This window comes from Hyperolius riggenbachi, chromosome 2 (assembly GCF_040937935.1).
Source record: "Hyperolius riggenbachi isolate aHypRig1 chromosome 2, aHypRig1.pri, whole genome shotgun sequence".
Lineage (NCBI taxonomy): Eukaryota > Metazoa > Chordata > Amphibia > Anura > Hyperoliidae > Hyperolius > Hyperolius riggenbachi.
In genome coordinates this window covers 530,850,257-530,875,573 of record NC_090647.1, presented here as the reverse complement: position 1 = coordinate 530,875,573, position 25,317 = coordinate 530,850,257, and the positions used below count along the sequence as shown (strand labels likewise).

General features: G+C 44.6%; 1 long non-coding RNA gene across 1 annotated transcript; it reads right to left on the bottom strand.

The window, feature by feature from the left end:
• Nucleotides 1-5,085: 5,085 nt before the first annotated feature.
• On the bottom strand, nucleotides 5,086-12,549 carry LOC137545053 (uncharacterized). The gene is made up of 3 exons (XR_011025983.1): nucleotides 12,117-12,549; nucleotides 10,735-10,934; nucleotides 5,086-5,140 (listed from the first exon to the last, which is right to left on the bottom strand). It is a non-coding gene; the product is annotated as an uncharacterized lncRNA (long non-coding RNA).
• Between the last annotated feature and the right edge of the window lie 12,768 nt (nucleotides 12,550-25,317).

The following is a 25,317-nucleotide window of genomic DNA, read 5'->3' as shown; positions in this document are numbered from 1 at the left end:
ACTTTTTCTGGCTCAGCCGCTCGTGGATCAGCCTCCCTGTACTGCGGGGCGCAGAGTGACACAATTTAGTGTCATTTGGATGGTTGGCAGCCCTGTTATGAACTAGTCTCTGGGCTGGCCTTTTTGACACCCCTTTGTAGGCTGACACCCGGTGCGCCACGCCCCCTGCCGCCCTATTAACAGAACGCCACTGGGTGTAACGTCTGCCAGGAGCATGCCGGACGTGGCACTTGGCAGTGGCACATGGCACTTTGCACGTGGCACTTTGCACTTGGCACTTTGCATGTGCCACGTGACACGTGCCAAGTGCCACCTTCCACGTGCAAAGTGCCACGTGCCAAGAGGAAAGTGCCATGTGCAAAGTTCCACATGCCAAGTGCCCCGTGCCACGTGCAAAGTGCCATGTGCCAAGTGCCAAGGGCCACGTGCCAAGTGCTGAGTGACAGTCAGACTGCAGAGGAGAAGACACTAACTGTCACACTGACACTTCTCAGCAGCACAGCAGTTCTGTAGTAAGCTAACACAGTAGTATTACTACTCTAACAACTACTAGCACAGACTGCAGTACTACAGTACTAACTACTCAATAACACAGTAATCCTATTCCCTAATCCCTAACCTATACTGTAGCTAAGGCTAATAGCTGGCCAGCAGGCAGCAGCTGCCTGGTCTGTGCACTGCAGCACTCACACAGACACATAGCAGCACACACTCTGACTGTCACACAATGCAATCAAGCTAGCTACCTAATATAACAATAGTGTAGTGATAGTGCCTACATTGCCTGCCAACTATCTGCAGATAGCTAACAGGATTTTGACCCAGGTATCCGGAATCCGAATCTGGGCGAAATCTTGCTGAGCAGCACTGCTCAGAGGGGCACACAATCTAGTCCCTGCCACAGTCATATGTTTATGTATGTATCATGTAGTGTATGTATCACAGTGTAGGGCCCATTTAGGATGAAGCTAATTAACTTATCTGTATGTTTTGGGGATGTGGGAGGAAACCAGTGTACCCGGGGGAAACCCACAAAGATACAGGGAGGTACAGATACAGGGAGAACATACAAATTCCATGCAGATAGTTTCCTGGCTGGGATTCAAACCAGGGACCCAGCACTGCAAGGCGAGAGTCCCAAGTAATCCCAGCTTTTAAAGGAGAACTCTTCTGAGTGAAGTAACATTTGCAATATATACCTATTTTATAAAATGTTTTCTTTAAAATCTTACCAGCTGCACAAAAATCCCCTATTTGGATGTGTGGAGTTAAGCAGAGATACACATTATTGTCACTTGGCTTTCACGATCATTAGTGATAACCCAGTAATCAATAGTGGCGTCACGCACATTACCATAACAACACGCATATTAGCCTGTTAACATGCATCCCACCTAGTGTTTCCACCTCCCTTTCCTGGTGTAATCTACAGAATTGTGTGCTCATTTCCTATAACAGCCTGTACTTGTATTACTGGGCCTACCTAACCAGCCCAATATCACATGATCTTGTACAGTTTGCCTTGTATAACTTTGTTTTATGTTGTATAACCTTGTTATGTCTGTCATCCTTGTATTGTATATATATTTATTGTCCAGCGCTGCGTAATATTTTGGCGCTTTATAAATACAATAAATAATAATAACAGGGGGTTCATTGGCATGTGTTTTTGCTGTGTTAGTACTGGTAAAACGGCTGTGTGCTGCTTGCGCTTAGAAACTATACCGTCATATAGTGCATCAGGCCCAAAGCGCCTTAGATTTTCAAACCAGCTGATTTTGGTGCCACGAGTTTCACCCCGGCACTGCTCAAATTGTAGAACTAAAAAAAATAAAAGTAAAAAAAATAATTATTCAGCCGCCGGCAATAGCCAGCAATTAGGTGGGAATAGTAATCAGGGTGAGCCCGGAGTGTGTGCAGGAGTAGGGTGAATCATTTTTCGGCTTCTCTCTGTGCCGAGATGGCCCACGCTGAGAATTAATACTTTATAACTTAACCACCGACCCGCCACAATGTCAGGGACTTCCTGCATTGTCCCCCATTTGTCCTCCGCTCCGCCCTTCTCCGTGTGTCCTCCTCTGCCCCCAAGTATACTGTACCTATGAGAAGCTGCAGCTTGGCTCACCTAATTAACGGCTCCAGCGGCAATCACAGACCTCTCCTCGCCTTCACTGTTCCCCTAGAGCCAGCTTCTACTGATGACACGATCAGCAGAAGCCGGCACCAGGGGAGCCATGAAGCAGAGGAGAGGTCTGTGATTTTCATTAGAGACATTGATTAGGTGAGCCAAGCTGCCAACTCTCATAGTTATGCAAGGGGCAGAGGAGGAGGCGGGGGGGGGGGGGGGGGGCTTAGAGGAGGAGAAACGGGGGCAAAGGAGGATACACAGAGGACAGATGGGGACACATTGGGGACAGAAGGGGCCACACTGGGGACATAAGAAAACACATGGGGACACAGGATGACATGAGGACACAGGAGGACACAATCAGGGCCGGATTTGTACTTTTTACCGCCCAAGGCCACAGTCAGCTGCTGCCCCCCTTCAGTATAGTGAGATGACCCCTCCCCCCTTCCCTCCATTATAGGTAGCCAGATGACCTCTCTCCCCATTCCCCCTAGTATAGGTAGCCTGATAACCCCCCCCACACACACACACACAATATAGATAGTTAGATGACCCCTCCCCCTTTCCCTCCAGTATAGGTTGCCAGCTGACTCCCTCAATCCCTCATTTTCCCACCCCCCTTTCAGTATAGATAGCCAGCTTACCTTCACACTGCACCAGCCATCAGTGTCACTCATTTCTCCACTCATCTCCAGTGCAGAAGCTTCCTTTTCCTTTCCATCTCAAATGCTGCCCAAGTCCATAGCTGCCCGCCACAATGCAAACATGCACAGAGAGCAAGGTGGCTGCTGCACAGGCGGCTAGCAGCAGAGTACCACGGTCAGGCGCTAGCCTGATTTCCTGCATTGCAGAATTTGCAAGCTTGCAAATGCTGCACCAGTTTAGCCTGTTGTTTTGGTGCCCTTGCTCCTGTGGTGCCCGAGGCCATGGCCTAGGCGGCCTTGGCCTAAATCCGGCCCTGGGCACAATAATTGGTAGAGAACATCTACAAGATGCTCCTGGACCATGGACACACCTAGTTTAGTATATATATATTTTTGGGCCTCTAAACCTAGGTATGTCTTATATTCCGGAGGAGTGTCTTATACGCCAGAAAATACAGCATGCGGCCATACTGGATTCTACTTCCCCCCATTGCATATTTTCAGGCATGCTCTTTTCTACTGTACACAAGCAGCTTTCCTAATGAGCCTGTTATGTTTATCATTTCCGCTCGCTAAATTGATAATTAAGTTTGATAGATGCGGAGGGCTGCCTAAGCTGCTTGGATGTGACTAATATGTTATTATTTTCAAGCTGGAAAATGTTACACATTGTTAACGCCACGCTAAGAGTTTTAAACGACTTCTGATCTTGACTCTGAAAATCCAACTTTATTCTTCATATATCTGATACCCTAATAGGTATTCATCAAGTCGCTAAGCCATCAATCCATAATAGGAGCCAAAGCTGCATTTTCTTTCTCTCCTTTAATCTCCCTGCTCTTAATTGCCATATTGACTAAAAAAGAAACAGTTGTTTACCCTCGAAAGTCTCAAGAGTGGCTGCCAAATTAATCCTTTCGAGCAGCAATTCTCCGGCTCCAGAAACAAGTAGCATGCAAAACAGTGCGAGACTTCCTTAAGAGGCAACCAACAACTTAGAGGGCTCTTAAAAATTAACCTTCACCAGCAAAGGCAATTTAAAGAAAAATCGTAAGTGAACTGAATGAGGTGCCTTAATGAGACTGTGCTATGCATTTTAAAGTGAAATAGTAACAAAATGCGCTTTAGCAAAGTAAACGTTTCAATAGTGATTTATAGTATGAACTTAAAGGGATACTGTAGGGGGTCGGGGAAAAATGAGTTGAACTTACCTGGGGCTTCTAATGGTCCCCCGCAGGCATCCTGTGCCTGCGCAGCCACTCACCGATGCTCCCCCCCCCCCCCCTCTGGTTCTCTTCTGGAATTTCAGACTTTAAAGTCTGAAAACCACTGCGCCTGCATTGCCGTGTCCTCGATCCCGCTGATGTCACCAGGAGCGTACTGCGCAGGCCCAGACCATACTGGGCCTGCGCAGTATGCTCCTGGTGACATCAGGGGAAGCGAGGACACGGCAATGCAGGTGCAGTGGTTTTCAGACTTTAAAGTCTGAAATTCCAGAAGTGAGGCGGGGTCGGAGCATCGGTGAGTGGCTGCGCGGACACAGGATGTCTGCGGGGGACCATTAGAAGCCCCGGGTAAGTTCAACTCATTTTCCCCCGACCTCCCTACAGTGTCCCTTTAAGGTGGCCATGCATCAGGCAACCATCGACCATCCAATTCGATTGTATTGTTATAGCATGCCTGATCGGTGATGCAACCAATTATGGGCGGAAGTTGGTTGCATGGATTGATCGGACATGTTGCAAGATGTAGGACCAACATGCTTGATTGGGTGCTCGGGGATAATGGCGTGTGATATCGAGACGTGCTAAAAAACCCTTGCCGCTGTCCCTCCTAATATAATTCATGATACTGTACAATCACCCTGAAATCAAGGTCAGCCTATAGGGGGCCCCTGCCCCACTTAAAGGACACCTGAAGCAACAATAACCTAATGAAACAAATGATTGTATCTATCTTCCTTCTCCTAAAAGTGACTTTTTAAGATATTCCACAGTTTCATTTTGTGTTTAAATCTACTTTATAAGTTTTAACTGTTTTATTGTTTTTGCCCAATGGCACATTCATTGAAGTATGCCAAAGCTAAAATGTATGAACTATTGATCCTTTTTATCTCTTTCTTGCTCTCAGAAGCCATTTTCTGCTAGGAAAGTGTTTTATAGGTGGAATTTCTTATCAGTGAGGGTCACACTGTAGTCTGACCCAGTCCTGACTCCAGTAACTGCCACTTACATACCTGATATTTAACTCTTTCGGGCAGAGAAAGAAAAAAGGGAGCACAGCATAGTTATTAGTGTGTGTGACACTATACATACCCATGTCTATCTCATCATGTCGCACGTCACTTCGGGTATCCTTTAACGCGAAACTGAAATAAAAACAAAAAGAAAGTGTAAGTCGACAGCGATCACGCCTGCGCAACCCCGGGCAATGCTTAGCTTTCTTCACGTTCCCACCCACAATAGCCTACTGTGCTATTAGCACAGGACACTATTGCAGCAGGGAACGGGAAGAAAGCTACACCTGGCTCGGGCGTGCAGGGCCAGTCGCGGTGTTGGCGATACCGAACGTAGCTGGTGGTGATAGAACGGAGGATCGTGGAGGACCAGCGCGGGACAGGAAGGCTGCGAGAGGCTGGCAGAAGCCCCAGGTAAGTGAAACACTTTCTTTTTGGCTTTATTTCAGTTCCACTTTAATGTGTAAAGGGGTTTTCTGAGCCTCCTCTCCAGCCTACTTCTCAGTTTCTATTTTGGTAAACAGGAAATTACATCATGTATTGTTTTGAGGACCAGCAGAGAGTTGCTAGGCCACAGTGACAAGTTCCTGCCATCAAGATAGCCTAGATAAAAGGCCTAATTTAATTGTGTGTATCTCTTTGAAGAATAAACATATACATGTGCCTACATGTATTAGCCACATGTATTTTTCACATTATGGCTAAAAGCCAAAATAAAAAGCTTTCTAAAATGTGTGTTTTCATAAAAATGAAGGAGGGACAAAAAATAATTTTTTGATAAAAAATGTTTTTTCCAGCTACATAATCATTTTACATAGTAGTTAGTTTGGTTGAAAAAAGACATCCGCCCATCAAGTTCAACCATAAAAAACAAAACAAAAAAAAGAACACCATCCTAAACCTGCACATACCTTAGTTGATCCAGGGGAAGGCGAAAAATCTTTCAAGGCCTGGGCCAATTAGCCTTAAAAGGGAAAAATTCCTTCCCGACTCCAGGCAGCAGTCAGATAAATCCCTGGATCAACGCTCCTGGGATTTACCTTGTAATTATATCCGTGGATGTCCATCAATGCAAGGAAAGCATCCAATCCCTCTTTAAATGCAGATATAGGGCTCGATTCACAAAGCGGTGCTAACCCAGTTAGAGACTTTAGGCGTGATAACCATTGCACCACGCTGGTGAAAAGCCAGTTTAGGCGTGATAAGTTTAGGCGTGATAAGTTTAGGCATGATAAGTTTAGGCGTGATAAGTTTAGATAAGTTTAGATCTCACACAAAGTCCCGCACGCAAAGCAGCGCCATTAAACTCTATGCGAAGTGCACCAGACTTTGCTAGTGCAAAACTTTTGATCAGCTGTGCACTGCATTACTAGCTCAGTTGGTGATTAAACTTATCACACCTAAACTTATCACGCCTAAACTTATCATACCTAAACTTATCACACCTAAACTTATCACACCTAAACTTATCACACCTAAACTTATCACACCTAAACTTATCATGCCTAAACTTATCACACCTAAACGTATCATGCCTAAACTGAGTTTAGGCGTGATAAAGGGCTTTTCACCAGCGTGCTAACTGTTAGCACCGCTTTGTGAATCAGGCCCATAGAGTTTGCCATAGCTACTTCCTGAGGTAAAATATTCCAGATTTTAACCACTCTCACTGTGAAGGACCCTTCTCTAAATAGATGGCAAAAACTTTTTTCCTCCATACGCAGATCATGTCCCCTTGTCCGTTGTACAACCCTAGGGACAAAAAGCTTATCTGGCAAGCTTTTGTATTGCCCTGTAATGTATTTATACATGTTAATCAGGTCACCTTTTTTCCAAGCTAAATAAGCAAACATTTTTTTTTTCACAATACCGTTTTTATTATTGATCCTGAAAAATGGATGTCTCAATATTGGATCAAGTATTTATTTCTATTTTTTGTTTCTTTTTTTTCTGGTTGTAGATTAAAACGGGAATGAACTTTTGCCTTGAAGAATCTCTTTAAAACACACACATACACACACACACAAAAGTGAAGGAGAGTAAAGTAAATTAACTTGAAATTGACTTGTGAGTTTGATGCTATAATGTCATCTGAGATGATGCGTAACGTCTCTGGGCTGAACTGTGCCTGTCTGTAATGGGATTTCGAAATCAAAGAGTTTTTTTTTCTCCCCTCTCATATTGGTATTTCAGGCTTGTTTGACTCTATGTGATTTTCTCTCACTACAATTTATTACTTTAATATTTGATTTCCAGACATGGCAAGCTCTGGAATTTTTTCTTTTTTTTTTTTTAATATTTCCTTATTTCATTTGGGCAACAAAACACATAGAAGAAAATGTGATCATATTTGACTGGCTAATAAAGTGTGTGCCTAATTTGAAATGGATGCGCTACGCCTTAGTCTATCTATTTTAGCTGTTTTGTCATCATTTGATCTCCACATCAATGAGTTGTGAGTTTTATATAGAGTTCCCTCGTTTTCAGTTGTTGGCTGGAAATGGAAACTGCATTCCAATCAGATGCTAACAACTTTTAGTAAAATGCATCCCTTTAGGCTATTAAATTGGGAATTGAGACGGAGCACAATCTGACTTCACCTGTATGAATTGGCAGCACAATTTCCCTGTTGGCCCGGCTGTTGCAGGCATCAATTTATAGCTTTTCTGACAGCTCGTGTCAACATGTGACTGCTGCACGCTACAAATGGTGTCCGTTCGGGTGAATAAATCTACCTACACACATTAGATGCAGAATACAATCCAGCCGCCATGCTACATATATTGTGCAGCAGCTGTCCACTCAGTAATACAAGAATATTAACCACTTCACCTCCCTTGCTACGCTTATCTACTCCCCACAAAACTTCATCTGAAGCTCAGGGGAGTAGATAGGCGTACTTGTGGTAAACAGTGTGCTGTATGCCCAATAAGCTATCTGATTATGTATATAGGGTATCATTTTAACCGTGACAAGTGAGAGAATAGATTTTGTGTTGTTTGACAACTGAGGGATAAGTCATGTGATTTTTTTTACCGGAAAACTGAATGAAAAGCAATAAAACTGTTATTTTCATGTACTCTATACCCCTAAATAAATACTTGTAAAAAAAAACCAAAAGTGACAGCATTGAAAAGAGAATACATAGTTACCCTAGGGACTTAGCTTTTAAAATATGTATGCCATGAGAGTGTATTACTGTTAATCATGAAGATAAGGGCTTTTAATTACTGATAGAGTACAATGAGAAAACAAAAAACACAAACCAGAAACTAATATATTATCCCCATACATTGTACTAGGAACATTATTTAAATGTTGAGATAACCAGGACAAATTAGCAAATACAATGTGTGGGTTTTACCTATGGTAACATTGTTTATTTGAAATCTATAGTGCATGGAAATGGAGAAATAGTGTATTTTTTCTTTTTTTTTCTCATTTTTCCCTTTAAAATGCACAGATAATAGCATAATTACTAAAAGCAAATATCACCCTCACAAAGCATAATTTGTGGCAAAAAAAAACAAGATATAGATCATTTACATCTGATGAGTAGCAATAAAGTTTTTGGTGAATGAATGGGAGGAGCGCTGAAATGTGAAAATTGCTCTGGTTTTAAGCAAAAAACCCTGTGGTGCTGAAGTGGTTAACATGGTATTTTTTTATTTGCATTATATATATTGAAACAGCTGTTTCACAGGTAAATCCAACTCATATCTACATAAGAAGAATACCATGTGTAGCCCTTTTTGCATCAAAACCTTTGAACTTTTTTTAAAGAGACAATAAAGCATATTTTAATAATGTAACAGAGTGGAAAAAGAATTCTGATTTATTAACAGTTAACTGTATCTTGCCTATATCTGTGCCTGGCCTTCAAATCTGTGCACTAGACCTGCCCAACCTACATCTCTCCCCCCCCCCCCCCCCCCCCCTCGATCCTCCAATGACCTCTGCCTGACCGTCCCACACCTTTCTCATTCCCTTGCACACCTGCAGGACTTCTCCAGAGCTGCCCCCCATCCTGTGGAATTCACTCCCAGCCCCCCAGACTTGTCCCTTTCTTCAGTGCCTCCAAGGAAGCCCTCAAGAAACACCTCTCTTTGATGGACTACCCACCCGCCCCCCAACACCACACTGTCTCGGCTGAGCACGTATTAATCAGCCCTTCCTAGTGTGTCCATTGTATAGACAGAGCTCTGTGGTGTGGACCGTGCTGACATTTCTGGAAGCACTCAGAGTAGGTTTCAGTACCTAGAAACAGGGCCACAACAATACAACCGCAGAGGAAGAGCTCGGCAGTGCGAAACGGCCGTCATGCTCGCTCTTTTCCCTGCACGGTGCAGCCACTGTTTTTTTGCTCATCTGTATCTTCGGTATATCTGCCTAACTTGTTACTCTCTTGTATTGGATTCACATTGGGCATGAAGAACTTTTAATAAATTTGGGCATTTTGTTGACACCAGCGGTGCCAGGAGCACACTGTTTTCTCCTCTTGCTGGAATGTACATACACATGTTTATCTCATTATGAAACATGTCATATCTGGGGACCGTTAACCATGTTGTTCACTGCTATTTAGCTATGTCTCTTTCTATGTAGTCTTCCAAGCTATTTGTATTGTACCAAAAACAATTCCGGGCATGACCCCTCATGCTTGGCGAAATAAATGATTCTGATTCTGATGTACCCAATTACAGATTATTTTTAATGGTCAAGATGGGGGAATAGATACTGCAAATCTGGGCTGGTTCAACCCTCGATGTGGACCTAGGGCAAAGGTAACCTGGTACCCCCCCAAAATTCAGCCCTCAGGGCCCTCGTATCGCTTGCCACCCCCTAACCATCTCCCAATCTTCCCTACAACTCCTCTGTGCTCCCCGGGGCCCCTGCATGATAGCTGCATTGTATCGCACCTGTCCTGCTGCTCTGTCCTGCTCCCCATCTTCTTCTCGCTGCATGCCTTTTGTGAATCAGCACATGTTATGCATAAGCATAATGATATGCACCGGGTCACAAGAGGGTGAAGATGGAGAGCAGGACAGAGTAGCCGGTTGAGGTGAGATATGATGCAGATTTCGTGCAAAGGGCCCCAGGGAGATATGATGCAGATATCGTGCACAGGGCCCCAGGGAGCACAGAGGCATTAAGGGGGTGGTTGGAATGGCAGTAACAGGGGAGGCTGGCAGCTTGCCTCGAGGAGCAGAAGAAAGTTAAAGGGAAGGTTGGGGGTCCAGCAGCACCGGGGACATTGGAGCAATTCCCCTCAATGCCTTAATAGAAGCACAGACCCTACTGCAAATGCAATGTAATACTATCAGTCTCAATACAGAGGTGCTCTGATTAGACTTGGACGGCTTTAGCTGTGTACTCTTGTTTTACCTCCTGATGAAGTGGGGTCACGCCCGCGAAACGCGTTGCAATCTTTGTGGAGTGTATAAATAAATTGTGTTAAACTTTAACATGTTCCCTTTGTCGTGTCCTTTGGAGTGGGTAGGAACCACCTCTTCCACTTTTATGTTTTAAAAAAATGTACATCCTTTTATCCTTTTGGTGCCTCTGTTTTCTTTTGCTTCTGAAACAATGCAACTGTAGAATGTGTTATAACACAAAAGATTAGGACTTATAGGAAAATAAAAGAACACAAGGACACTGGAACTCCGATCTGGTGTATAATCGCAGGCTTATTCAATAATGTATAATCAGGAAGTGGTTATACTCACAAAGCTGGGTTGCAAGAGAGGCAACCACTCATATGAACAGGTGGGGAGGTGCCGTCCCTTCTCGGCCTTGTGGATGTGGTGTGGCGGTCGCATCTCAAAGAAAAATCCACTCCTGTAGAGTGGGCTCCTCTATCTAGGGTGGCTTGATCAGAGTAAAGGCAAGGTAGGAGGTGCCCACTTCCTCAGGTCGAATGCTGTGCCTTTAAAAACAAACCACCCATACATTTATGGTATAAATCCTAACTGTTATTTAATTGCTTATAGTATTACCTAATTTAACTGACCTCCTCTATGAGCACCCCACCGTTGTGTATAATTCTAAAATCCTTGACCTCAGACTACCAGAGTGCACGGGAGCTCCTCTCAGGGCATCTCTGATACTAAACAACAAGACCACCTCCAACCTGCTACACCAATACAGTCCTATTATATACACTGATTTTTGTGGCGCCTCCAAACATGCCTTTATTCAGTGGTGTTGTCAGGGGGTAGCACAAGGAGTGGCCCACCCGGGTCTCAGCGTGCATGCTACCTATACCTTACCTATACTAGGGGCAACTATTCCAGGCTACCTATACTGGCAATTATTCCAGGCTATCTATACTGCAGGCAATTATTCCAGGCTACCTATACTGGGGGCAACTATTCCAGGCTACATTTACTGTGGGCTACTATTCCAGGCTATTTATACTGCGGGGCAACTATTCCAGGCTACCTATTCTGCAGGCAACTATTGCAGGATACGTATACTGCGGGCAACTATTCTAGGCTACTTATACTGGGGGCAACTATTCTAGGCTACCTATTCTGGGGTCAATTATTCCAGGCTACCGATACTGGGGGCAATTATTCCAGGCTACCTATACTAGGGGCAACTATTCCAGGCTACTTATTCTGTGGGCAACTATTCCAGGTTATCTGTACTGCGGGCAACTATTCCAGGCTACCTATACTGGGGCAACTATTCCAGGCTACCTATACTGGGGCAACTATTCCAGGCTACCTATACTGGGGCAACTATTCCAGGCTACCTATACTGTGGCAACTTTTCCAGGCTACCTATACTGGGGCAACTATTCCAGGCTACCTGTGGCATCTATACTTTGCATTACCCGCTGTGGCGCGCTCAGCAAGCCACACTCACTCCTTTTCTTTTTTTCCGTGGTGGGGGTCACTTAATACCCAGCACCGGTTGTCAAACACCCTAGGTATGCCACTGCCTTTGCTATAACACAGAAGATTTGCTGAAGAGAAACTTTAATATCCACATCACAAAGTTGAAGACCGCGTATAATCAGTCTTGATGATTGGAGGACAGTCAAAGGGACTCTGTTCATTAAGCGTCAGCAACAATGAGTTCATCTGCGATTCACATCACTCACCAAATTAACAAAGAGAAGAAGTCCAAACTGTTCCAATAACTTGCCCAGGAAACTTTTAAGGTCACTTTCATAAGGGGAATATGACATTTATTTCTGTGTGCAGTCATTAAAAGGAAATTCAATATCTAATATCCAAGATAACATCAACTGAGCTCATAGTGACAAGTCAGATCTATTAGAATGTGTGTGCTCCTCTCCCTCATGTAAATAATTGCTACCTGCAACTAATAGATGTGCTGGAGACATCTAGAGGGATCAGGTTTCTCTGACACCCCTACCATGATATGTGATAACGGCTGCCTCTCTCTATGTATATACACAGTGGCGGCGCCAGGGGGGTGCTTGGGGGTGCTCGAGCACCCCCTAGAATTGTCCAAGCACCCCCAAAGCACCCCCTGGAGTGAACTGACTTCAGGCGTCTAAAAGACGCCAAGTCAGTTCACACACCGGCAGCACGGAGCAGCAGGCAGGGCTACGGTAAGATGGCCGCCCGGAGCCCTGTTCTGCAGACTTCGGGCGGCCATTTTCCCGTAGCCCTGCTCTCTGCATGCAGGCAGGAAGTCTCGTCGTGACGTCGGGAAGGAAGAGGATCGTGGGCGCGCGGGCGCTGCGCGCCACAATGAGGTCGGGACTCGGGACGGGAGGTCGGGAAAGAAGGTCTTCTGGCTGTAGGTGAGTAAATGGGTTTTTCTTTTCTTTTTCAGGTGATGCGGATTGTGCATATTGGGGTCATATCTGCTACGGATTGTGCATATTGGGGTCATATCTGCCACGGATTGTGCATATTGGGGTCATATCTGCCACGGATTGTGCATATTGGGGTCATATCTGCCACGGATTGTGCATATTGGGGTCATATCTGCCACGGATTGTGCATATTGGGGTCATATCTGCTACGGATTGTGCATATTGGGGTCATATCTGCTACGGATTGTGCATATTGGGGCGATATCTGCTACCGATTGTGCATGTTGGGGTCATTTCTGCTACCGATTGTGCATATTGGGGTCATTTCTGCTACCGATTGTGCATATTGGGGTCATTTCTGCTACCGATTGTGCATATTGGGGTCATTTCTGCTACCGATTGTGCATATTGGGGTCATATCTGCTACCGATTGTGCATATTGGGGTCATATCTGCTACCGATTGTGCATATTGGGGTCATATCTGCTACCGATTGTGCATATTGGGGTCATATCTGCTACCGATTGTGCATATTGGGGTCATATCTGCTACCGATTGTGCATATTGGGGTCATATCTGCTACCGATTGTGCATATTGGGGCTATATCTGATAACGATTGTGCATATTGGGGCCATATCTGATAACGATTGTGCATATTGGGGCCATATCTGATAACGATTGTGCATATTGGGGCCATATCTGATAACGATTGTGCATATTGGGGTCATTGGACGTGTTTTTTGTTAAAATCTGCTCACATTACGTGTATTTTCTTGAGAAAACCTGCACAATTATGTGAATTTTCTGGGAAAAGGGTCACCAAAACTTGGGCCCTCTGTCTTTGCGTTGCACTTTTAAAGGGAACCCGAGGTGAGAATAATATTGAGGCTGCCATATTTATCTCCCTTTAAGCAATACCAGTTGCCTGGCTGCCGTGCTGGTCCTCTGCCTCTTATTCTTTCAACCATAGACCCTGAACAAGCATGCAGCAGGTCAGGGGTTTCTGACAATATTGTCAGAACTGACAAGATTAGCTGCATGGCTTGTTTCTGGTGTAATTCAGTTCACTACTACAGCCAAATAGATCAGCAGGGCTGCCAGGCAACTAGTATTGTTTAAAAGGAAATAAATATGGCAGCCACCATATCACTCTCACCCTGGGTTCACTTTAAATTACAGTTAGCCCCGCCCTCATCCGGTCATGACCACGCCCATTTTTTCGCCGCGGCGCGCTTCGCGCGCCGCAGGTTGTGGCCACACCCATTTTTGGCGCGGCGCGCTTCGCGCGCCGCAGGTCGTCAGCTCCCCCGGAAATTGGTCCAGCACCTGCATAGCACCCCCTAAAAAAATTTCCTGGAGCCGCCACTGTATATACAGTAGCTGCTACGCTCCCCAAAGTAATTGAACTGACCTCCGAAGAAAGGACACCCGCTTATAAAAAATGAAACACAGAAGCAGTCCCCTGAATTACTGCTTGCAATTATTGTGACCGGTTAGCCACGCCGCTGGAACTGGAGTTCCAGAACTCTCTACTTCCTTGCTAGTTGTTAGTGTGATCTTAACCACTTCAGGTTTTAGACCTTAAAGGGGACCTAAACTCTTGCACAGGGCAGAAGGAAAACAGAAAAGCACCCTGTATGTTTTTATAAGAGTTTAGCCTGTCTAATTCCTCCTCATCTGTGACTAAGCACAAATTGTAATTTGACCCCTTACCTGTGTCAGCTGCCTGCCACTACATAGATCTAATTGGTAAACACTGAATGTTAACAATAGGTCTGCTTCTATAAAAGCAGGAAGTAGACAGATTGCATATTTATTGCAGGATTTGTTCAGCTGTAACAAATACATCGTTTTCTTTCTTTAAAGGTTAGTATGCTGTTGTGTGTATTTTAGAGCAGAGAGGAAGTTCTGAGTTCAGGTCTGCATCAAAAGTGTAGCCAAGGTGGCAACCCGGGAGAGCAAATGGGACACAGAGGCAAGTTCCCTGGTCCATGACATGCTTCTGTGTCCCCTATGCACCACTCTCTGCCCCCAGCCCCACCCCTCGTGCCGTGTCATGCTGTCACACCCCAAAATTGCTGACATGCAGCTTGTCGGCAATCTTGAGGGGAAGGGGCGTCCTTCCCTTGTAGGAGAGACATTCCTGCAAGACGCCCTCTGGGGTCTAATGCCCCTTCCACAGCTCTCATTGGGCAGCTCTGCCTATCCCCCGCCGCTCTCCTGCCTCTCTGCACTCTTCTTTGTGATGATATATCATATACATACATACAGAGCAGAGCTAGCAGCCTCTTGACCCCAGGGGTCACTGTAACAGAAACTACAGGATTTCTGGCCACAAGAGTAGCGATAACTAAGGCCCCTTTTACACTTAATCAGTTGGTGTGCGTTAGTGTGCGTTAGTACGTGTTGATACGCGTTTTTTCCATAGCAGTGCATTGTGACAAAGATTTCAGTTAAAACGCGTTAAGTGTGAAAGGTGCCATAGGAAACATGGGCATTACTTTGAAAATCAGTTTTCTTTCCGTTTTAACTGAGAGCAACTGATTAAGTGTAAAAGGACCCTTAAGCTGGCCATACACTGGCCCGATTTGCCGCCGATTCGACAGCAGATTCGATCACTGGGATCGAATCTGCTGCCAATCGTTCGCGCTAAACGCACCCGCCTATCCGATTTCCTCCCGAAATCGGATCGGTCCGTCGATCGCGCCGTGCGAGAAATTACCGTCGATCGCCCGCGGGTAGGGAGCGCGTCGCTAGCGGCGGCCGATCCGATACAGTTATACATTACCTGACGTTGGCTCCCGGGCATCTTCTCTGCGTCTTCTCCGCATCTTCTCTGCGCTGCACCGCTCTTGCTTCCATCCCAGCGTACATTAACTTCCTGTGTCACTCCAGTGACCAGGAAGTTCAAATAGAGGGCGCTCTATTTGAACTTCCTGGTCATGGAGTGACACAGTGTACTCTGGGATGCGGTGCGGGGTGCAGCGCGGAGAAGAGGACCCGGAGCCAGCTTCAGGTAATGTATGCGCGGGGGCGGGACAGGCGGCAGCGGCGGCTCCACAGATTGTGATCGGTTTCAGGCTGAAATCGATTCACAATCTGTTTGCAGTAAAGGCAGCCATACGATCCCTCTCTGATCAGATTCGATCAGATAGGGATCTGTCAGCTGGTCGATCTGATGGCAAATCGACCAGTGTATGGCTACCTTTAGGCTACCTGATGATCCGACTAGCAACCTGGATCAGGTAGTATGGTTTTTTTTTTTGGTTTTTTTTTTACAAAAATGTCCACCTCGGGTTCTCTTTAAAGGATACCCGAGCCGAACAAGTAAGTTTAAATGGAGGCTACAGAGATGTGTCTCCATCTCCAGCCTTATCGCTCATCTTGATCACTCCCATGATGCTCCATTCCTGTGTAAAAGGCCCAGTTAGTGGCGGGGACTTTGCCAATCTTTAACCCGGAGATACTTAGCTGTTTTTGTTGTTTGATAAATTTTTCGTTTTTTTCCCTTATATCCCATTACTGACTTCAAACTTCTTCTCACAGATATAATCACTGGTATCCCCCACAATGCCAGTTGTGATCCCTTCCCTTGTATTGACAGAATTGCGCTTTTTTCAGAGGTGTATCAGGCATGGCATGTCCCATGGGAACCTTGTACAGGGGACACTGCTGCATAGCATCCTTGGCATTATCCATATAGAGTATACTTTTATCTGGGGGATTGTGCAACCTGGTTAATTATTTATTTTTTTTATTTATTGCCATCTTACCAGACATGCTTCACTTGAACTTGAATGCAACTATTTCAACTAAAACTAGACCTTACATTTTTTAGATTGTACCCAGGGGCGGATTTCAGTTTTAGCCATAGGAGTGGTTTTCCCTCTGTACTTTCTATCAGCAGACTATCCAGATGTGGGGTAAATTCTAGGCTGTTTTATATTCTCTAAAATCACCCCTACTACGTAGCCTAATGATTCAACCTCATCTTTCAAAACCTCTTCTATACTTACCAATACTTACCAATCCTCAACTTCATCGTCATGTAACCCTAACTACAAGTAGAATAGCTTTGGACTTCCATCCATAGCTCTATTTTGCTGTCCCAAACCGACCCCCCCTTGAAGTAAATCTCACTCTGACAAGGAAATACTGGAAATGCAAGCGCTCCTGAAATCTTTCTGCAACCCAGAACGCCAGTGCTAATCCCCCCAATGCCACTTCCTGCCAAAACATGTGGCCGTCTGTTACTGAAGAGAAGATTAATGGCTTTAGAAGCCACCATTGCTTATCTATTTGTATCTAGTTTAACCTCCTTAGCGGTATGCAAGACACTGTGTCGGGCATATCACCGACTGTCCCCAGGAGTCCCCCCTTATAATTTCAAGTGATCGTGTAGTTGTAATATCTTCAGCTAGCACTAGGCTAGCTAGTAGTGGTGACCAGCATCCCCCTGATTACTTCTGATCCCCCCGATTGCTGCTAAATACATTACCCCCTCTGGATCCAGGGATTGGCGCAGCCTCCCCGGACAGCTCCGCTCTTCTCTATGGGGAGGATCGAACATGACGTCGGCGACATCATGCGCAGACCCGATCCTCCCCATAGAGAGGACTGGAGATGTGCAGGGCGGCTGCGCCAATCCCTGGATCCAGAGGGGGTAATGTATTTAGCAGCGATCGGGGGGATCAGAAGTAATCAGGGGGATGCCGGCCACCATTGCTAGCTAGCCTAGTGCTAGCTGAAGATATTACAACTACACGATCACTTAAAATTATAATGGGGGACTGTCAGCTGCAAACCCTCCGGCGTGTGTAACGCCCAGGAGGTAAAGAACAAATTAGATAGATTTTAGTTAGTACCAGGTTTAAAGGTCTCTGACTTACTTTTAGGAGTTAGTATTTCAGGGTTCACAACAAAAGGGGTCAGCATCTACACTAACGACAGTCGAAGGCTTGTCATTCAATCACAGCAACAAGAGGATTCTCAGCTGCCCTGTTCTAGACCTGGAACAGGGAGACAGATGACTTGCTCTATCATATCCCCGGGGTTCTCTGTGTTTATTTCAAAGCTTGAAGATTCAGACTTGTACTAGCAATAAATAATAAATGCTGTGGGATATTAATACACTTTGCTTTTGCGCAACCCAGGTGGCAGGCCCAGATTTACCTCACAGGAGCCTATAGGCACATGTGTCTTGGTGCCCTAGACTCCGCCCTCCATGGACCTACAAACACCCTCCAAACCACACCACAAGTCTGCTGTCTGGCCCAGCTGTCACCTTTCCACTACTTCCCCTGCCCGGTATAGGTAGCTACAGGTGCCCCTTAGTATTAGGTAAACAGAGGTACCCTCAGTATTAAGTAGCTAGCGGTGCCCCTGAATGAAAGTACAGTAGCTCTCATCAGTGGAATGCCGAGAGCAGATGGGGAACAGTTTGTAAATGATAACTACTATTCAAAGCATCTATAGAAGTAATTATTACCAGCACAGGACCAATAAAGAGCTAATAGTGTGGTTAAGTGAGGGTGTCAAAGGAATTTAGGGTTAATCCTAGAAGAACTTGAAGATTCCAAATGCCAATGGCTGATGTTGTATTTATTTCACACATGTGGAATTCTGATACCAGTTTTGTATGAGTGGCACTTATCTTATCCCAAGCTCAACCAATACCAGAATTAAGAAATCTATTGTCTGCATTATTATTATAGTCATTATGACATCTTCCTTGGGTGTAGTCTTAGGTGTTGTCATCTGACCTGTGTAGACCAATCATCTCAGCACATTGCATTATGCTACAGTCCGCATTCCTTTCTAGGATTCCACCTTTCTGCAGTTGTTTCCTGTCCTATCACGTTGTTGGTTTCATTCTTTGCACACGTTTCCCTCTTTGCTCACGGTTCCTTCTTTGCACACCGTTCCTTCCTTGCACACGGTGGGCTTGATTCACAAAGCAGTGCTAACTGTTAGCACGCCTGTGAAAACCCCCTTAGCACGTCTAAACAAACTTTTCGCGCACAAAACTTTACGCGCGCAAAACTTTATGCGCGTAAAACTTTATGCGCGCACTGCACAGAGCGCAGGGCGCTCCGCGCGAAGTGCCCATTAAAGCCTATGGGACTTAGCACGCACATAAGACTTTGCGCACGCAAAACTTTGCGCGCAGTACTTAGTGCGCGATCTGATTGAGAAATCCAGTGCTAACCTACTTAGCACCCTGGTTAGCACGTCTAAAGACTTTAGACGTGCTAAGTAGGTTAGCACTGCTTTGTTAATCAAGCCCGGTTTCTTGTGCAGACCTCCTCAGTTTCTGTATGATATCATCATATTGGCATTTCCTGTAAAAATAAGGTACTCTGAACAGTAACCAGCTCCAACAAGGGCCCCTCTGGCCCAAGGGCCCTGGTGCAGTCACAACCTCTGCACCCATTATTGCTATGCCACCGGATGAGGCCTTCCTGAAAGCTGTTTGCACAGACTAGTAATGTACGTGTACCCATAACACGCCTTTAAAATGTCCAATTTTATACAGTTCATATTATCACAACTGCCGATATATTTAAAAGCTAGCCACTGTATTATAGCCTGTTTCCAGGAGACTGCAGTGCCATATGTCTCTCATGCATATTAATGTGCTGGGAAATGAGAGCATAGGAAAAAAAAAAACGTGATTATTTTCTTTTTCTCAGCTGAGATTTCAAATGTTGTTGTCTGCATCTCGCCCAGAGTAAACCAAGAAGTCTATGTGTTGAGGAAGAAACATTGCTAACACCAATGGCAGTACGTACGGAATAACAAACACCGGTGAACACATTTTTAGTTTTGTATAAAGCTTGATCTGTTTCTGTAAGATATAAAAACTGGCTGTTTAGCAGCAGAGCTCACACAGCACTGATACGAAGCTTAGCTTAGACTGCCTGTCATGTGACATCACTTGACAGACAGCCTGTTGGACCAATCATAATGCGGGATCAGGTCCTTTAATGTGACTTGACCCGCTGGTGATGATGCTAGGAGGAGTGGAGCCATGTTATGTTGGTAGCGTTCGCTATGCTGCAATTTGGGGCCTTCTTCCAGCCCCCGTAGGCTTTTATGTTCTTCACTGTCCCCCGGTCCTCCTTCTCGATCAGTTGTTCACCCACTAAATCAGCCTAATTCACCTGTTAGATCAGCCAAGTTGGCCCGGCAGCACACATCCTTGATCGCGCTCCCATGGATGGGAGTGTTCTGCGCAAGAGCAGCTACAAGACTTGATGTAGTGTGCATGCACAGGGCACTATTGCCCATGGGAGCAAAAGCAACGACACACACTAAGGCGCAAATTGGGGAACTTGGTTAATCAAGCAGGGCAAATGACTGAGCGAGGAGGAAGACCCAAGGACAACGAGGAACATACAAGCCTAAGTGGCTGGAAGAAGCTCCAGATAAGTAAAAGAGCAATCATTTTTTTCACCTCGGGTATCTTTTAAAACCACCACTATGACCACTGGTGCGCTATAGACAGGCCTGGGTTTACATTACAGGAGCCTCTAGGCACAGATGTCCTGGCACACTAGACTTCGCCCTTCATGAACCTACAAACCCCTGCTGAATCGCACTGCAACTGTGGTGGCTGGCCCAGCTGTCACTTCTCCCTTACTTCCCCTTGCCAATCATAGCTAGAGGTGTTCCTTAGCATTAGATAGCCAAAGGTAGTAACAGCATTAAGTAGCTAGAGGTGCCCCCGACTGAAGGGAGATCTCGTCAGTGGAATGCAGAGAGCAGGGTGAATAACATCTCATTTATGTTCTGCTCGGGACTCTGCATCGGGAAGGAGGGAGGGAGGCATGGGCGTACCAATAGGGGATGCAGCTCATGCACCCGCTCGTGGCCATAGCTTTCCCCTCATGCTGCGACCCCCCCCCCAGCCCCCCAAAACAGGCACGAGTGGGCCCCCAAGGGGGGGGGTCCTGGGGGGAGGGGGCCCGCTCACAATTTCTGCGGGGGGGCCCGGGGGCTCTTAGTTACGCCCCTGGAGGGAGGCACTAGGGGAGGGGAGTGAGCTGCCTTTCCATCATCAGGCGCCTGTAGGCACGTGCCTACAGGGCCTTATGGAAAATCTGGCTTCGGCTATAGACCATATACTGTATTATCAACGGGTACAAACCTTTTACCACAGATTATGTACTTTATTATAAATGGGCTTTAGGTACACAACTTTTATCACAGATTATGTACTGTATTACCAGGGGTCCAAAACTATGATCATTTTCACAGAAAATTCAGAGACAAAGCTTTTCCTCGGCCAAACACTCCTTATTTTTTTCTTCCCATGACATCTTCCTGCTCTGTTCTCCACAGTGAATGATGATAATAAAACTATATTGCCCTGTCAGATTTCAATGGCTGCTAGCCAGTGCATCCTGCCATTATAAGAGGCACATTGTATTTTAATTGGAAATGTTAGCCAGCAGATGTCGGGGGAGAAAAAAAAAGGAACTCATGCACTCTGCTTTACAGATACCTTGTTTAATCATCCACTTCCATTTGTTTGGAAGCATTCATTTGCAGCTGCAAGAGAGAAAAAAAGCTCCTGTTCTCAGTATATTACTCATTACTTCAACCATAATTCAACTTCCTACTTTGTTCTATCCATTTCTAAAGTGCTCAGATGAACAGATGTGCTATCACACTATTTGCCAACTGAAAGCTTGTTTGAATCCACTCGCTTGAAATAGCAGTCCATACAAAACATTTTTTATTAAAAATAAATCTTTCTGCGCTGTTCTTTGTTAAGTTCGGAGTCCCCAGTGGACCAGATAATGTATTTGCCTTTTTTATGCATTTCATTGTTGTACAAAACATTCCAGTCTTCTGATGTGGGGAAAGATTAACAATATAACAGTTTAAACACATTTAGCAAACATAGAAAGATTTCTGTACAACCCTTAAAGTACTCCTGTACTGTTTGTTGATTAACCTGTTAAAAAAAGTTGCAGCATACCTCACCTACTCCTGGTTCCCATCCCTGTCTTCTCCAACCTGTCAGCTCTTCCGTTCTGCGGCCATATCTTCTTGTATCTGCCGGCATTTTCGTCACTGTGGCGCTGACCCAGAAGTACTTCCAGGTTAGGGTCCTCGTCATAGTGATGCAAACCAAGAAGTAACCTGAAAGTACTGTCGGGTCAGCGCCATGGCGATGAAAATCCTGGCAGATATAAGGGGACATGGGGGCAGAACAGAAGAGCTGACAGCGTAGAAGACAACAATGGGAACCAGTAGGTGAAGTATGTTGCAGCTTTATTTTAACAGGTTTATCAATATGTTGCAGTACAAGGGGGCGTGGTTGGGGGCATTCCTGTGGAGGATAACTGCCATGTGTTCTAGTCAGTCAAAGATTGGGCTGACTAGAGCGGGGACCCCTGGGGGCACTGCAAGGTGCGGATGGTGCACCATCCACAAAACAGAACTAACAGCAATCAAAACCTCTCGCAGGTCACACCTTTGATGGATGTCGTCCATCGGGGATCGGGACCTGATCCCCTTTGGGTGACTTTGCTGGGCCGGGCTGCAAACACGCGTGTCAGCTGTGTAGCTGATGATGTGCTGTGCTGCTGTGTAGGGGGTGGGGTGGGGCGGGGTCGGAGTATTAGAAGCAGAGGATCATCAGGACTGCCAGGCAACTGGTATTGCTAAAAGGAAATAAACATGGCAGCCTTCATATCCCTCTCAATTCAGTTAATGCATTTGAAGCCATCTTGAAGATATATGGCCTATATGCAATTATCTATTTCTCCTGAGTTTTCTCCTAGGAGACAATTTTTCATCTTCTATTTAGAATAACTTTTCAGCACTTTGCAATTGAAAGAGTACCAAAAAGCAGGTGGAAAAGCATTATCGAAATTTTTTAAAGTATTTTCTTGCTTTCTGGTGATTTAAAAGCCATTTCACTGATACGTTTTAAATTATCACTTAGGAGAAAACTCAGGTGAACAAAAATAATAATTGCATATCGGCCAAGGGCCCACATGTAATTAGCTTTTTTTTTCCTGAGTTATCTCCTAGGAGATTATTTTCATCTTCTCTTTAACTTTTCAGCATTTTACAAATGAAAAATGGTGAAAAAGTATTTATTTTCAGTATTTTCTTGCTTGCTGGTGGCTTAAAGGACATTTTATGACAAGGTTTGAAATACATATCACCTAGGAGAAAACTCAGGAGACAAAGGCCTCAATTCACTAAGATCATGCTGGAGATAATAAGGCAAGAGAAAACTTACCTCCACTAGTAAGAGAGTTATCTTATCTCTTCATTCCTTAAGTTACCTCTTCTGTAGTTAAGTTACCTCCGCTGGAGGATTAAAGAGTTAACTTAAAGACGGAAGAGTTAACTTTAGGTTTGCCTGAGGTAAAATGTTTCCTGAATACTACATGCCTTATCACCATGGTAACAACTCTAGAAGAGTTATTAAAGACAGGAGATAAGCTTAGTGAATTCTAGAGTTGTTACCATGGTGATAAGGCATGTAGTATTCAGGAAACATTTTACCTCAGGCAAACCTAAAGTTAACTCTTCTGTCTTTAAGTTAACTCTTTTATCCTTAAAATAACTCCAGAGTTAAAGACAGGCTGTTCATTAACTGCATGTGAAAATAACTACAGAGGAGGTAAATTAACTACAGAGGAGGTAACTTAACTACAGAAGAGGTAACAAAAGGAATAAAGAGATAATATAACTCTCTTACTGTGTGGAGGTAAGTTTTCTCTTGCCTTATTATCTCCAGCATGATCTTAGTGAATTGAGGCCAAAGTGAATTGCATGTAGGCTAGAGGTTCAGCAGGACAGCAAGACAATCTGCATGGTTTAAAGGGACTCTGAGCAGTGCAGTAACTATGGAAAGATGCATACCATTATGAAGCTCTCTTTCTCCTCTTTCCAATGATATATAAACCGCCACCCTACGCCTTTCAGTTTTCACTATTTTCATGATCGAAATCACGGCCGCCATCTTGGATACCTTATTCAGCATTGTGTTATGCAGGACGACACTTTCCCCAGTGTCGGCAGCTCCATTCAGTGCAATGCAATGAAATACAAGGAACCCAGGTGGATATAATTACAAACATCATGCCGGTAGGTGTGAGGATATAATTAATTAGTTGTGGGTATGCTTAAAGGCATACCCACAGGCACTGCTTGGAGTCCCTTTAAAAAGAAATAAATAGGGCATCCGCCATATGCCTTTCACGTCATGCTCCTTTTACTGTCCAGATTTTCTCCCTTGACTGTAGAGTATCATTTTAGTCAGGGTAAGATATTATTATTAAACTATTCTTATGTAACATCACTTATGTAATGTCTGCTGAGTACAACTAAAAGTCAACAAGCGCATTGTTGGCTTACCCTCATGTCAGCTACAAGAGGTATGAAGAATACGCTCAGATTTTCAGCACAGAAGGCTATTTTGATAGATCTACAATAAGGACAATTATTTATGACCATCTGTTTGGTTTAGAGATGAAAGCTTGTACCATCTAGCCTCAAAAATCTTGCTGCCCTCAGATCTTGTTCTTTGAATTCTGATTTCTGTATGTGCCTGAGCGAGTTCACAATGGGTACATCGTGACACAGCTGCCTCCGTCAAGCCACAAGAAATGTATAAGCTGGGTGTTGGATCTGGTGGCAGTGGCAGACATATCATTATTTATTTTAAGAAAGTACAGAATATTTAAAGTGAACCTCCAGACTAAAAATCTACTCAGCAGCACTGAAAAGGTTTGGTATTTCTTTAACAGTTTTACAGCATCAGAACTTTGTTTTTCTTACGAAAGCCTCATTTTTAGCTGCGCAGAAGATAAGCTCCGCCCCATCAATGAAAACTGCCCAGGCATTTTCCCCCTGATGCTGTGCAAAGCCTAGGATTTCTGATGTTGTTGTTCTCGTTGCCTAGCAACTGGGAGGGGTGATCAGAACACAGGACAGGTGGAACTGTGTCTCATGCTCCCTGTCACCTCCTTTCAACCAAAAAAGATGGCTGCTCTCATGAAATCACAAACATTTGCCTGTTCTTTTAAAACGGGGCGGATAAGAGATTATATTACTTATATATTTTAATTAACATAACTAATGTAACTTAATGGCAGTATGTTTGTTTAGGCTGAAGTTCCTCTTTAAGAATGTTAAAGTGCAGGGACATATAAATAGGGATGATCGTAATCTGCTAATTACGATTACATGAAATTTTGCATAAAAATTTGCAGTTACGTACGACCATACGTTATTACGATTCACATACTTAATTAGTTTCCCGTAATATCATGCCAACTTTACCGGTTAATAGCAAAGCCCCCATACATGCTATCATCACCCAAATTGCTATGTTTATTGAAGGCAATAGTGGGAACAAGTTAAAAAGGGCCTTGTAGTTTTTGGTAGTTTTTAAGGAACTTGATTTAAAAATTTTAATGGAATTTTTTTTTTAAACTCTGCAAAATCTGCATTTCCGATCGGAACTCAGAAATCGTAAAATGAA